This window comes from Salvelinus sp. IW2-2015, unplaced genomic scaffold (assembly GCF_002910315.2).
Source record: "Salvelinus sp. IW2-2015 unplaced genomic scaffold, ASM291031v2 Un_scaffold5484, whole genome shotgun sequence".
Taxonomy (NCBI): Eukaryota; Metazoa; Chordata; class Actinopteri; order Salmoniformes; family Salmonidae; genus Salvelinus; species Salvelinus sp. IW2-2015.
In genome coordinates, this window is record NW_019946749.1 from 21,884 (window position 1) to 34,828 (window position 12,945).

Genomic DNA, 12,945 nt, shown 5'->3' on the forward strand with positions numbered 1-12,945 from the left:
AGTTTTTCATCACTTCATAACGTACAGTATAACTTCTCAATGTGGTAACAACTGCCAGTGTTCAGTAAGTCTCTGTCTATGAAACCAATGTGTTTAATGGCAAACCATTATCCAGGGCTCTGTGGTTCAGAAGTAATCCCATTGAAACAGGAAATCAAACAAATGAAGGAGAGAGTGAGAGAAAGAAAGGAGTGGGACGACATGTGACATAAAAGGAGAAAAGCATTTTTTCCAGAGATGAGACGATAGAGTTGTGAGACTTTCATTCTCTCCCTCCATCCCTCCGTCCTTTCATCCCTCCATCCCTCCGTCCTTTCAGCTCTCCATCCCTCCATCCGCCCCCACTTTCATTTGGACTCTCATTTTGAGGCTTTGCAATTGAAGCCAAATCATTTTCTAGCTATATCCTTTTCCTCAGAAGTAATATCAAACCTAATTTCAGACGTAGGGCTACAGATGGATGTGATTTGGAGTCTGTCTGTCATAACTAGGACCCAGAGTATTCCCTGGCCATGTGACCTGACGAGGAAAAACTCCTGGCATAAAGGGTGGTTCAGACACAATAATATGTACAACGAGTGAGAGGAGAGATATTTGAGCAACACATATAGCATCTTAAATTGAGCATTTTGATCAAGCTAATTTAGGTCTGATGATACAGACGCTATTCTGTGTAAAATAGTTGTTTGTACTGTTAAATTGTAGACTTCCTGTATTGTGGTAGAATACATGTGCACTGCTACATCTGCCAGGCATCGTTAACATTGTCATCACCTTAACTTTATAAAAGACAGAACTGTCAAAAGAGGAACTTGATGAGTGAGAAACATAAACTGTGATTAGTCATTTCCTTTCATTACACTCCTCTCTTTCTCTCCCCTCTCTTCTCTCTCCCTCTCCTCTCCCTCTCCCTCTCTCTCTCCCTCTCTCTCACCCTCTCTCTCTCCTCTCTGTTCTCTGTTCTCTCTCTCTCTTCAATTCAATTTCAATTCAAGGGGCTTTATTGGCATGGGAAACATGTGTTAACATTGCCAAAGCAAGTGAGGTAGATATTATACAAAAGTGAAATAAACAATACAAATTAACAGTAAACATTACACATACAGAAGTTTCAAAACAATAAAGACATTACAAATGTTATATTATATATATACAGTGTTGTAACAATGTACAACACTCTCTCTCTCTCTCTCTCTCTCTTCCTCTCTCTCTCTCTCTCTCTCTTTTTTTCTCTCCCTCTTTTTCTGTTTTATTAAGCCTCTCTCTTTCTTTTTCTTCTCTCTCTTTCTCGCTTCAATCTGTCAGTCATTTGGCTACCTGCCAAGTTCAAACTGCTCTGAGGCTGTTACCCTTTAAAGAATGACCCAGAGCAGCTTACCTACCTACTGCAGTTACAGTTCTATCAGCTGGATAAATACAGAGTTCCGGATTCCTAATAGGCCTATGCTGTGTCCTAAATACCACCTATTCCCTATTTAGTGCACTATTTTGGACTACTTTTGACCAGGGTCCATAAGGCTCTTGTCAAATGTAGTGCACTACATAAGGAATAGGGTGCCATTTTGGATGCAAGCTCAGTGTGCCTTTCGGTCCTAGAAAAAGCTTTTAAACAAAGGTGCACTGTGCCTTGTCTGAATACCATATCATAAAATATTATTTCATTCTAGTAGAGTAATGTGTGTGTGTGTGTGTGTGTGTGTGTGTGTGTGTGTGTGTGTGTGTGTGTGTTCTACACTACAGGGTTTAGTGAGTATAATGGTATGATAATAGCTATATTAGCTACAGTGAATGTTAGGGAAGGTCATTTCCTTGTGACTGACTTGACAAAGTGACAAGCAGACAAAGTGACAAGCTTTGTGTTACGTGTGTGTGTGTGTTATATGATGTCACGACTCACCTGTCGTGCTCTCTTTACCATTAACCCTCAGGTATGGATGCGCCTGACGACGTTGTGAGTGACACCTGGTTTTGGTTTCCATGGCAACAACAACCAACCGACTCAAATTAACCCTTATGAATGGCATAGCTCTATTTAGTTTTTGACTTTGACAACAAAAACAAATGTTACAATGAACAGCTAACTGATTGACTGATTGAGAAAGCAGGAAGAGCCTAGAGTTGGTTACTGAGAAGTAACTAGTACTATGAAGTAACTAAGAAGTAACTACTACTAAAAAGTAACAACTACTAAGAAGTAACTACTACTAAGAAGTAACTACTACTAAAAAGTAACTACTACTAAGAAGTAACTACTACTAAGAAGTAACTACTACTAAGAAGTAACTCACAAGGCTTGTTGTATCAGGTTGAGAGAGAGATGTGATTAGAATCCCCATTAGTCGACGGCAATGGCGACAGCTAGTCTTACAGAGGTCTGATGTAAAACAAATAATTACATTACAGACTAAACACTTTACAATTTACATAACACACACTACGTGTTAATGTTTTGTGTGTGTGTGCATCTATCAGTTACACATACTGTACATGTCAGTACATACACACAAAAAGTAGGTCACATGGGGGAGAGGCGTTGTGCCGTGAGGGATATGCAGAGGCAGGTGTATAGAGGAAAGACTAATATGCAAATCCCTCAGCCATCCCTCCTCTAATCTCCCCCTTCACATTTGTTGTCCCTTAGAGACCTTGCTCTCTCTCTTAATTCAGTTCAAAGGGGCTTTATTGGCATGGGAAACACATGTTTACATTGACATCAAGTGAAGTAACAAAAGAGAGAATAAACAAAAAACAACATCTCTCCCCTTCCTTTTTTCTCTTACTCTCTCTTTACACCCTCTCTCCTCTCTATCTCTCTCTCCCTCTCTCCTTGATCAAGATGGATTTTGGGGGGTTATTGCAAATTCCAGCCGATCAGGCCCTGATTTCTCCTGTTATGAAGGAAAGGGGGGATGAGGAGGGAGTAAAGGAGGCAGGAGGCGGAGGTTGGCCCCTTCACTTCTTCACTTTAATGAAAGTCTCGGGTTTCTATCCAACTTCCAACCTCAGGAGCATGCAGAGGCAGGAGTGAGGGATGCAGAGGAGGGAGGAGAATGGGAAGAGAGTAGTGCAGGGTTCACTGGAAAGACCAAGGCAGTGAGAGTGGGAGAACAGAGAGAGTGAGGAGGACAGAGAGAGAGAGAGAGCGCAATATTTAGTGTGTGTGTGTGTGTTGTGTGTGTGTGGTTGTGTGTGTGTGGTGTGTGTGTGTGTGTGTGTGGTGTGTGTGTGTGCATGTGCATGTACAATACGTGTTACTTGTAGTGCATTCTTGCTGACAGTAGGCACTATAAAGTAACTCAAGTCACTGTACAGCTGAAACACAACCAAGGAAAATTGATTCTACCCCTGCATCTAAAATAGCAGCAACCTTTAATTTATCAGTCTTATCTTTGCGTGACAGAGATATGCCACTGTAGGTAGCCTTGTTGTTTTGCTGTAAACCTTTAGTCTCTCCAGTTGAGATAAGGGGACTTTTGCCTCGCAATTACTCTCAAAGTGTTCCCGACCCGACTGAGGCAAGCTCTCACTGAGATACTTACTTGAAATTCACTTCTATTAAACATTTTTCTTCAGGAAATTGACCTTTTCCCTGGAACTGATAGCCTATGAGTTTCAACCTTACCCTGCTATAATACAAAACTAAAGCACGTGAGAAGAAGACGAAAGAATATAAAATATATGGGTATGTGATATAGTGTGAGAAAGAACAGACAGAGACATAGAAAAAGAAAGAGGAGGCGAGTCATGAGAAGGTGTAGAAGAGATAGAGGTTATGAGATGTGTAGAAGAGGTAGAGATCATGAGAAGGTGTAGAGGTTATGAGAAGGTGTAGAAGAGGTAGAGGTATGATAGGTGTAGAAGAGGTGGAGGTTATGAGAAGGTGTAGAGGTTTATGAGAGTGTAGAAGAGGTAGGGTCACGAGAAGGTGTAGAAGAGGTAGAGGTTATGAGAAGTGTAGAAGAGGTAGGGTCATGAGAAGGTCTAGAAGAGGTAGAGGTCATGAGAAGGTGTAGAAGAGTAGAGGTCATGATAAGGTGTAGAAGAGGTAGAGGTCAATGAGAAGGTGTAAGAAGGGTAGAGGTCAATGAGAAGGTGTAGAAGAGGTAGAGGTCATGGAAAGTGTAGAAAGAGGTAGAGGTCATGCAAAGGTCTAGAGAGGTAGAAGTCATGAGAAGGTTGTAGAAGAGGTAGAGGTCATTTACTGAGAAGGTGTGAAGAGGTAAGTATGAGAAGGTGTAGAAGAGGTGAGAGGTATGGGATAAGGTCTGAAGAGGTAGAGGGTTCATGAGAAGGTTAGAGAGGTAAGAGGTCATGAGAAGTGTGGTAGGGTGATGTCAGAAGTAGAAGTAGAGGTAAGTAGCGAGAAGGTGAGTATGGAGGGTTAAGTAGCGTAAGGTGTAGAGAGGTAGAGGTCAGTGATAAAGGTGTAGAAGAGGTAGAGGTCATGAGAAGGTGTAGAAGAGTAGGTCATGCAGAAGGTTGGTGAAGTAGGTAGAGGTCACGATGAGGTGTAGAGAGTAATTATGAGAAGGTGTAGAAAGGGTGAGGTCTGTAGTGAGAAGGGTAGAAGGTCTAGGGTGTAGAGTGAGACGAGGTGTGTAAAGAAGTAGAGGTCATTTGAGAGGTGTTAGAAGAGGTAGAGCCGGGGTGAGAGAGTAGGGTCAGAGAAGGTGTAGAAGCAGGTGTAGTTTGGAAGGTGTAGAAGAGGTGGCAGGTTATGAGAAGGTGTAGAAGATGGGTGAGGTTATGAGAGGTGCTAGAAGAGGTAGAGGTCTGAGAGGTGTAGAAAGGTAGAGGTATGATTAAGGTGTAGAAGACGTGAGAAGGTTCATGAGAGGTGTAGAAGAGGTGAGTATATGATAAGGTGTAGTAGAGGGTGGGTAGATGGTTAAAGTAGAGGTCAGAGGTTCTAGAAGAGGAGTAGAGGTCACGAGAAGGTGTAGAAGAGGTAGAGGTCACGAGAAGGTGTAGAAGAGGTAGTGGTTATCTGAATAAGGTGTAGAAGAGGTAAGAGGTCAGTGGACTACATGTTTACTCTTCTTGCCCAACTGAGGTGAATCACGAGTACATTCGTCCCGTTGAGGACTGTTTGCTTCAGCTAACTACTAGCTTTGTCGCACACACACACACACACACACACACACACACAACACACACCACACACACACACACACACACACACACACACAACACACACACACACACATACACACAATACACTCACTACACACTGGTTGTAAAATTGAACACCCAAACCCATTTCATGCACCCTCCTTTTCCCCTCAGCATCTCACTGGTGACAGCCCTGGGCCTAAGGCCCCTGGGAGGTTTTACTGTAATAGTAGGCCTACAGAGTGAGACTTCACTGTAAAAATCAGGCGTTGGATGGAGTTGCCGCTTAGACACTGAATATTTTTTTTTTTTTTTTTTTTTTTTTTTTTTTTTTATTAGGTCAGATTTCCTTTCCCTACATGGTTAATGGTCAGGGCTTGTAGAAGTAAGCTGATCAGAGGCATAGTCACCTAACTCCCATCTCACATCCACCCAGAACATATAGATTAACAGTCTCAACCTGCTTTATTATGTTGTGAAAAGACACACACAAGCTTAATCCTTAGAACTCTACTTTTCAGAGATAATTATTAGAGCCTAAATACCTCAAATGTCGTCGTCTTGTCTCTTTCCTCTGTCCTCTCCGCCTCTCTCTCTCTCTCTCTCTCTCTCTTCTCTCTCTCTCGTGTCCTCTCTCCTCTGCTCTCTTTCTCTGATCTCTGCTCTGTCTCTGCTCTTCTCTCTCTCTCTTCTCTGCTCTCTCTTCTCTCTCTCTCTCGTCTTCTCTCTTGCTCTCTCTCGCTCTCTCTCTCTCTCTCTGCTCTCTCTCTTCTTTCCGTCTTGTCTCTGTCTCTCTCCCGTCTCTCTCTATGACAAATTAACAAGTTCAAGGGGCTTCATTGGATGCGAAAACATATGTTAACAATTGCAAAAGCAAGTGAATAGATAATAAACAAAAGTGAAATAAACAATAAAAAGTTAACAGTAACATTTACACTCAAAAAGTTCCAAAGGATAGAGACATTTCAAATGTCATATTATGTTTCTCTCTCTACTCTCACTCTCTCTCTGTTAATTAGTCTCTCTCTCCCCCCCCCCCCCCTCTTATAGCCAATAGTACGGTCTGTGTGTTTATGGTGACCATGTGTCTGACTGGGGTGTATGGGCAAAAGTGTGTGAGTGAGTACATTTTGAGTAAGCATGTGTTTTGTATGAAGTAGCCATGTACGTGTCCATAAGTTTGTATGAAGAAGTGTGTCGTGTGTTGTGTGTCTGTGTCTGCAGGTTTGGAGTGTATGCATACATCCGTGTCTGTGTGTGTGATACACACTCCATACACTTTCACAAAGCCTAGTTTTGTGTTTGTATGCAGTAGCCAGGTTTTCGTGGGTGTCCAGCCGTTTAGCATGGGCGGTTTCATGGGCTGGAGACACTGCATAACAACACACACGCACGCACTCACACACACACACAATGCCAAAAACACACACACGCACACACGCACGACTCACTACACACACACCAATGATAACACTGGTGAGAGGCTAGACGTGCTTCTCAGTCATCCCAGGACGGAGTGACTGTGGGTGGGCTAAGACAGGACCTCGCTCAGGACTCAGCCCACTGTGTGTGTGCTCACAAGCATACAGTGAATGTAGCCACTATGAAGGGCTGTGTGTGTGACTGGGCAGGGTTTCATATATAGTGACGTTGCCGTCTCTATGGGGTGATGGTTGTATGCTCTGGATGAGGGGATAGGGAGGGAGACGCCGTCAGAGAGGTTTATGGGGTCTGTTGTTTGACTCTACTTGTTGTGTTTTCTGATGTCATGAGGGAAGTCAACAACGGGGGATTTCTTTCTGTGGTGGATTGGGAGGGGAGGTTTTGATGGCTTGGATTGTGTGTTGTGCGTGAATACTTGAATTTAAGGATAAGAATAATCTGACTCTGACCGCATGAAACAGCCAATAGACTTGGCGTGTGGAATTATGCTCAGAAATAATATGATTTAATCTTGTCCAGGTTTTTGACCGCTGCTGATTCGTTACTCTGAAAATTGACAAATTTTCCTTCCCTGAAAAGTCTCAACCAACCAACATTAACATCTCTCTTTTTCTTTGTGTTTTCAGATTACACAAGGACTCCAAAACCATGGTGCCCTTCCTCCTCCTCCTCCTCTCCTCCTCTTCTCTGCTTTCTCTCAAGTGACTGTCCAGAGGATTGCTCCTGTCAGGCCCAGGGTCCCATCTTCTGCATCCAGCGTCGTTCCACGGTCGTCCCCGCGGCCTCCCTTCCTCTGTGAAACATCCTACGTCTTCCAGAACGGCATCAGTACTTTAGCCCAGGATGACTTCACAGTAGTGGCGTCCACGGTTAGAGAGGGTTTCCAGTTCTAATCTCATGTGTGACAGGAAAATATTTTTTAGGAGTGGGGGCAATGGAGTGTTGCTGGATCAGTGTCCTGATGCCATTTCTGCTGTGTGCCCTTGAGCAGAGGCACATTGACCCTGAACTGCTACCCTCTGCTTGAACCTTTCCAATCTCTGTATGTTTGTCTTTCAGGGTTTGGAATAAAGTTAGAACACAAGTTTTTCCATTGTAAATCCGTTTGCATTGGAATATAAAGTAATCTTCAATCTTCTTCTTCTTTAGGCCTGGGGAACTGGAGATGCTGGACCTGTCCCAGAATAAACCACGGAGTCCCGGATGGGGTCTTGAAAAGCTATCTTCGCTGAGGAATCTCGATTTGTCCGCAAACTACATTACCCACATCTCCAAGGATAGCTTCTCCGGATTGGTGCAACTCGAGAGGCTGTATCTCACGGCAACCGATCAAGAGCATCCAATCGGAGGCCTTCGAGGTTCTGGAGGATCTTCTGGAACTGAAGCTCCAGGGGAACCAGTTTGACGCGGCTTCCAATGCTCCGTCTCCCCAGGCTTCTCCTCCTTGATCTCAGCTTCAAATCTCTCCCGATGCTGGGTCGCCAAGACCTCCAGACCCCCACCTCGAGTCACTCAAAGTGGCTGCGTTGGGGCTCACCACCCTGGACTCGGATCTGATGGACTCCCTGGGGAACTCCATGACCTTGATGTGTCCCAGAACCAGCTGGAGGGGATGCCTGAAGCATTGAAGGCCACCGGGGGCTGATCAGGCTCAGCCTGGCTGCCAACCCATTGGGAGCTCCGGAATGAGGACTTCCAGGTAATACATTTTCTTAAAAATGTGTCAATTTCCTGTAATTGATGGGTCAATAACACATGGTTTATTCCCTGAACTACTCCTGGGTTTACTATGTCAAGCCTCTGGTCCAACCTATCCAAACTGCCTGTGTATGTTTTTCAGTGGGGTTGGGATCATTTGTGAACATTGGACAATAAGTATTCTTCTTTTTCTTCTTTTCCAGAGTCTGGTGGGTCTCCGGAGCTGGATATCAGTGGGCTGAACTCCAGGGCTTGCCCAGGGTTTCTTCCCAGCTTTCCCCAGGCTGGGCACTCACGGCGGCCGAGAATCCCTTCAACTGTCTCTGTCTCTGGCCTGGTTCCTAGCTGTGCTGAAAGAGAAGAATGTGGATTCTGGACGTACAGAGGAGACAAGGTGCGCACTTCCCACCAGTGAATGCTGGCAAGGTATTGTCTTAATATTTGTTCATTCTAATACTAAATATATTTGATTTTATTTTTCGATTTATTTTTCCTGTGAAACACATTTAGTTGCTGGCTTGTATGAAATGGGATACAAATAAAGTTTGATTTGATTTGAAGGTGCTGGCGGAGCTGGACCATCCAGATTTCGGCTGTCCACCTACGACCACTGTCATGACGAATGCCCTAGGGGAGGGGAGTACTTCRGCACCCCCCATTCCGACTACATCCCCTGGAAACACACATACCAACGCCATCCCCCCACCTCCGCCATTCCCTAGTGATGAACCATCCTCAACGGAGACAGACATTGAGAGTCGTCCCCCTCCTCCAGCTTCTCCGACTTCCYCTTTCAGGGACCAGGGGGATGAGGGCCACATCTGCCCGCCGAACATCTGCCTCAATGGGGGTACGTGCCGCTTCGATCCTCTGGGACAGCTTGGATGTCTCTGTCCCCGCGGAACTCTGGGCCTGTACTGCGAGAACCTGGAGTCGTCTAACCACAACCAGCCATCTCTCCAAACTTCCGCCCCAGAGGTTTTGGCATCCATGGTCGCCCCCATTGTAACCTCTGATCCCAATGACATCAGTTCCCGTCAGGTGACCTCCACGTCCATCCTCCTCGACCTGCACCGTTTCCTCGAGACGAGGCCGCACATCCGCGGGATTAAGCTGACCTACCGGAACCTCTCAGGGCCCGACCGGCGCCCCATGTCCCTCAGCGTCCCRGCCTCYTACCCAGAATACACCCTCCGAGGGCTRCGGCCCAACTGTACCTACTCTGTGTGCGCCAGCCCCCTGGCYGAGAGGGTGAACGGGGGTGGAGGCGGTGGAGGTAGCCCTACCGAGGGAGGGTCTTGTATGGAGGCTCGTACCGAGGGAGGTCCCCAAGCTTCGTCCTTGGAGCCCCAGGTGGATGATCAGAGCCAGCTCACCTACACCCTCATCCCAGCCTTGGCTGCTCTCGCCCTGGTCACGGGGGTGGCGGTGGTGGCCATCCTGGTTCTTTTCCTCCGGAGGAGACGGGCTCACWTGGCGCTGGAAGGGGGTGAGATGGGATCAATGGAACTGGAGGGCCTTAAAGGTTGTCTGGAGAACGGCATGGGGAACGGGGGCACCCTTCCCCACAAGGGAGCGGATATCTCCCCCTGTCACACCTCCACCCCGACCCAGCCACAAAATGGCGGATCGTCACATCCCCTTKCACAAAATGGTGGTTTAGAATATGAGGCCCCCCTCATGAAGGGACAGGGGCACTGTCCATCGAATAATAATGTGGCATCCTTGAAGCCATCGTATTTCTAGAAACTCAGTCTGTTGTCTTAATGGATTTCTTAATATTTCTCAATGAGACTCAGTGCACTCAATGACATTCAGAGCTATGGAATGGAACAGAAGTAAGCTACCCCTGTAGAGGGTAACGCTACGCCCCGTTATCTCTAAGTGGTGGGAAGACTCTACCATTATGGGGCAGTGAAAGGGGGTGTTTAGCTCATCCAGCAGAGTTCAAGTTGATAAAATGTAACAAGTATTTAAACCTGAAGTGCAATCGCCATGCCAAAAAGGGTCTATCTTATAATCGGACTGAAAACGGAAGTGCCTTCTTGCATTGACATGATATGCTGTAATGATGCTTTTATTTTTTAAATGTTGATGTTTTAAAAGAACTGCATTGAATGAGTTGCAATCCTGTTGCTCGATCAGGAGATGGGAGAGCGGGTTGTGGAGTATGGGAAGGCACAGAGTCAAGGTTTGGAGGAGTAGAGGTGGAGTTAGAAACACAGGTGTGTGTGTGCTCTGTAGACTGTTCAGCACTTCCTGAAAATGAACGAGGCACCCCTCCCCACCTGCCCCCTGGCAGAACTTCACTGAAAGAGCAACTCTCTGCAACATTACAGCCCTTCCCAGAGACTTAACCTAAGGAAGTGAAATGCTGATTCTGTAGTGATGGTACCACGGACAGAATACAGTTTTAGACGACATTACCACCGGTCAGATTTCCCTTCGTCCTGCTACAGCCGTGAAAGGCATGTGGACTAAATGAAGAGAAAAGGCAAGGAGACCCTATTCCCTTTAAGTGTGCTACTTTTGACCATTAAAATTGACATTTGAGTCATTTAGCAGACGCTGTTATCCAGAGTGACTTACAGTTGGTGCGTTCATCTTATGATAGCTAGGTGGGACAACCACATATCACAGTCGTAGTGAGTACGTTTTTCCTCAATAAAGAAGTTATCGGTCAAGTAGTCGGGAAAAACGAATGCAGTCGGAAAGGACTAGTGCTCTGGTCAAAAGTAGTGCACTAAATAGGGAATAGGGTGTCACTTGGGACGCAGGCTCTGTCCTTAGTGGCGTGGTCAGTAGCTGTGATGCTATTTGAAGGTTGTTGTTGTCGAGCGGGTTCCATAGGATGTTTTTGTAATGTGTTTTGTATGTATTTTTTATCGTTGATTTCTCTGTTGCTGTCATGCTGTTTCTCCAGTCTTGTTGTAGTCAGAAATGTTGATGCTGTATTGAATTGTGCTGTTCCCTCGACACGGCAAAGGGTTGGGGTCCATTTCWTTTKAATTCAGAAAGTTTAGAATTGAAAGGMTTCATTTACTMTTAAAGATGAGTTTTCCTTTGTTAAATAGGTCWTTCCAATTCACCTGAATTTACTGAATTTAGATTRWATTTACCCCTACCCAAAACGCTTCAAATTTTGATCATGTAAAAATTGTTCACCAAGTAAATGTGAATAAGAAGTGTCAGAAACAGCACAGACTCTAAACTCTAAACTCCCACACTTCTTTACTGTCTAAAACCAGTCTGCCAACTACAATAGCCTGCCAAAGCTACATAAGGACAKGGTTAGCTCCAGAAACCCCAATCCTTGTCCCAAATGACACCCTATTCTCTACATAGCACACTACTTATGAACAGAGTCCTATGGGCCCTGGTCAGAAGTAGTGTACTTTAGAGAATTYGGGTMCCATTTGGGACGRAAACCTAGTCTCTTTTTGAACGCTCAAGCTCCAAAACTGTCCTCAAAGCTCWGTCACCGCAAACCCTGAGCCATTAAAGTGGCACACACACATGCTGAAAAAAGCACGAGAGTTCAAAGACTTTGAGAGCAATTTACTATATGTGTCGAAGGAGTGGAAACCAGTCATTTCCTTGACTTGCTACTGACTGTGGCGTTTTGAAGATATGGCCGCAGTTAGCCAATGAGATCCTCAGTAGCTTTTTATGTTTTATTCTCTCTCTTTCTATTTTTCTCTTTCTGTGTCTCTCTTTTTGTCTCTCTCTGCTTCTCTATCTCTCTGCCTCTCTCCTCTCTCTGACTCTGTCATTCTCTCTCTCTCCCTGTTTCCCCATCTTCTTTCTATCTTTTTTCTTTATTCTATTTTCTTCCTCTCGTTCTCTTTCCTTTTCTTTTTTCTCTCTCCTCTTGTTTCCTTCACCCTCCCTTTCTCTGTCAGCAAGGTTCTTGGCTGTGTTTTCGGGCCTGTTTTGCTTGCCTGCAGCCAACTAGACTATGAAAATTCATACGGAATGAAAAGTTCAACCGGAATGTAAAATCGCGCCGTTCTGATATATTTATCTTTGTTTCCTGTCTTGGAAATGGGAAGTACAAATGTGTCACCATTCAATTTCTTTTTCTGTTTTCTTTCTCTCATTTTTGTTGTTCTTCGTTTTCTTTTCTTGATCCCTCTCTGTCTCTCTCTCTCTGCCTGTCTCTCTCTCTGCTGTCTGTCTCTCTCTCTGCCTGTCTGTCTCTCTCTCTGCCTGCTCTGTCTCTCTCTATGCCTGTCTGTCTCTCTCTCTGCCTGTCTGTCTCTCTCTCTGCCTCTCTGTCTCTCTCTATGCCTGTCTGTCTCTCTCTCTGCCTGTCTGTCTCTCTCCTCTGCCTGTCTTCTCTGTCTCTCTCTCTTGCCTGTCTCTCTGTCTCTCTCTCTGCCTGTCTCTCTGTCTCCTCCTCTCTGCCTGTCTCTCTGTCTTCTCTCTCTGCCTGTCTCTCTGTTCTCTCTCTCTCCTGTCTCTCTGTCGCTGTCGCTGCTGTTTCTCTGTCTCCTTCTCTGCCTGTCTCTCTGTCTCGTCTCTCTGTGTCCTTCTCTCTCTGCCTGTCTCTCTGTTCTCTCTCTCTGCCTGTCTCTGTCTCTCTCTCTGCCTGTCTCTCTCTCTCTCTCTGCCTGCTCTCTCTCTCTGCGTCTCTCTCTGAGAGAGAGAGAGAGAGAGATGAGAGAGAAGAGAGAGAGAGAGAGAGAGAAG

The 12,945-nt window shown here is 45.4% G+C and overlaps 2 long non-coding RNA genes and 1 pseudogene across 2 annotated transcripts; 2 read left to right on the forward strand and 1 right to left on the reverse strand.

Moving 5' to 3' along the window:
• The first annotated feature begins 3,967 nt into the window (after positions 1 to 3,967).
• LOC139026690 (uncharacterized) lies at positions 3,968 to 4,463 on the forward strand. The gene is made up of 3 exons (XR_011478593.1): positions 3,968 to 4,007; positions 4,093 to 4,148; positions 4,425 to 4,463. It is a non-coding gene; the product is annotated as an uncharacterized lncRNA (long non-coding RNA).
• A 2,721-nt stretch (positions 4,464 to 7,184) lies between these two features.
• LOC112078278 (vasorin-like) lies at positions 7,185 to 11,806 on the forward strand (annotated as a pseudogene).
• Positions 11,807 to 12,474: 668 nt separating this feature from the next.
• Positions 12,475 to 12,674, reverse strand: LOC139026691 (uncharacterized). Its single transcript, XR_011478594.1, has 2 exons — positions 12,611 to 12,674; positions 12,475 to 12,563 (listed from the first exon to the last, which is right to left on the reverse strand). It is a non-coding gene; the product is annotated as an uncharacterized lncRNA (long non-coding RNA).
• Between the last annotated feature and the right edge of the window lie 271 nt (positions 12,675 to 12,945).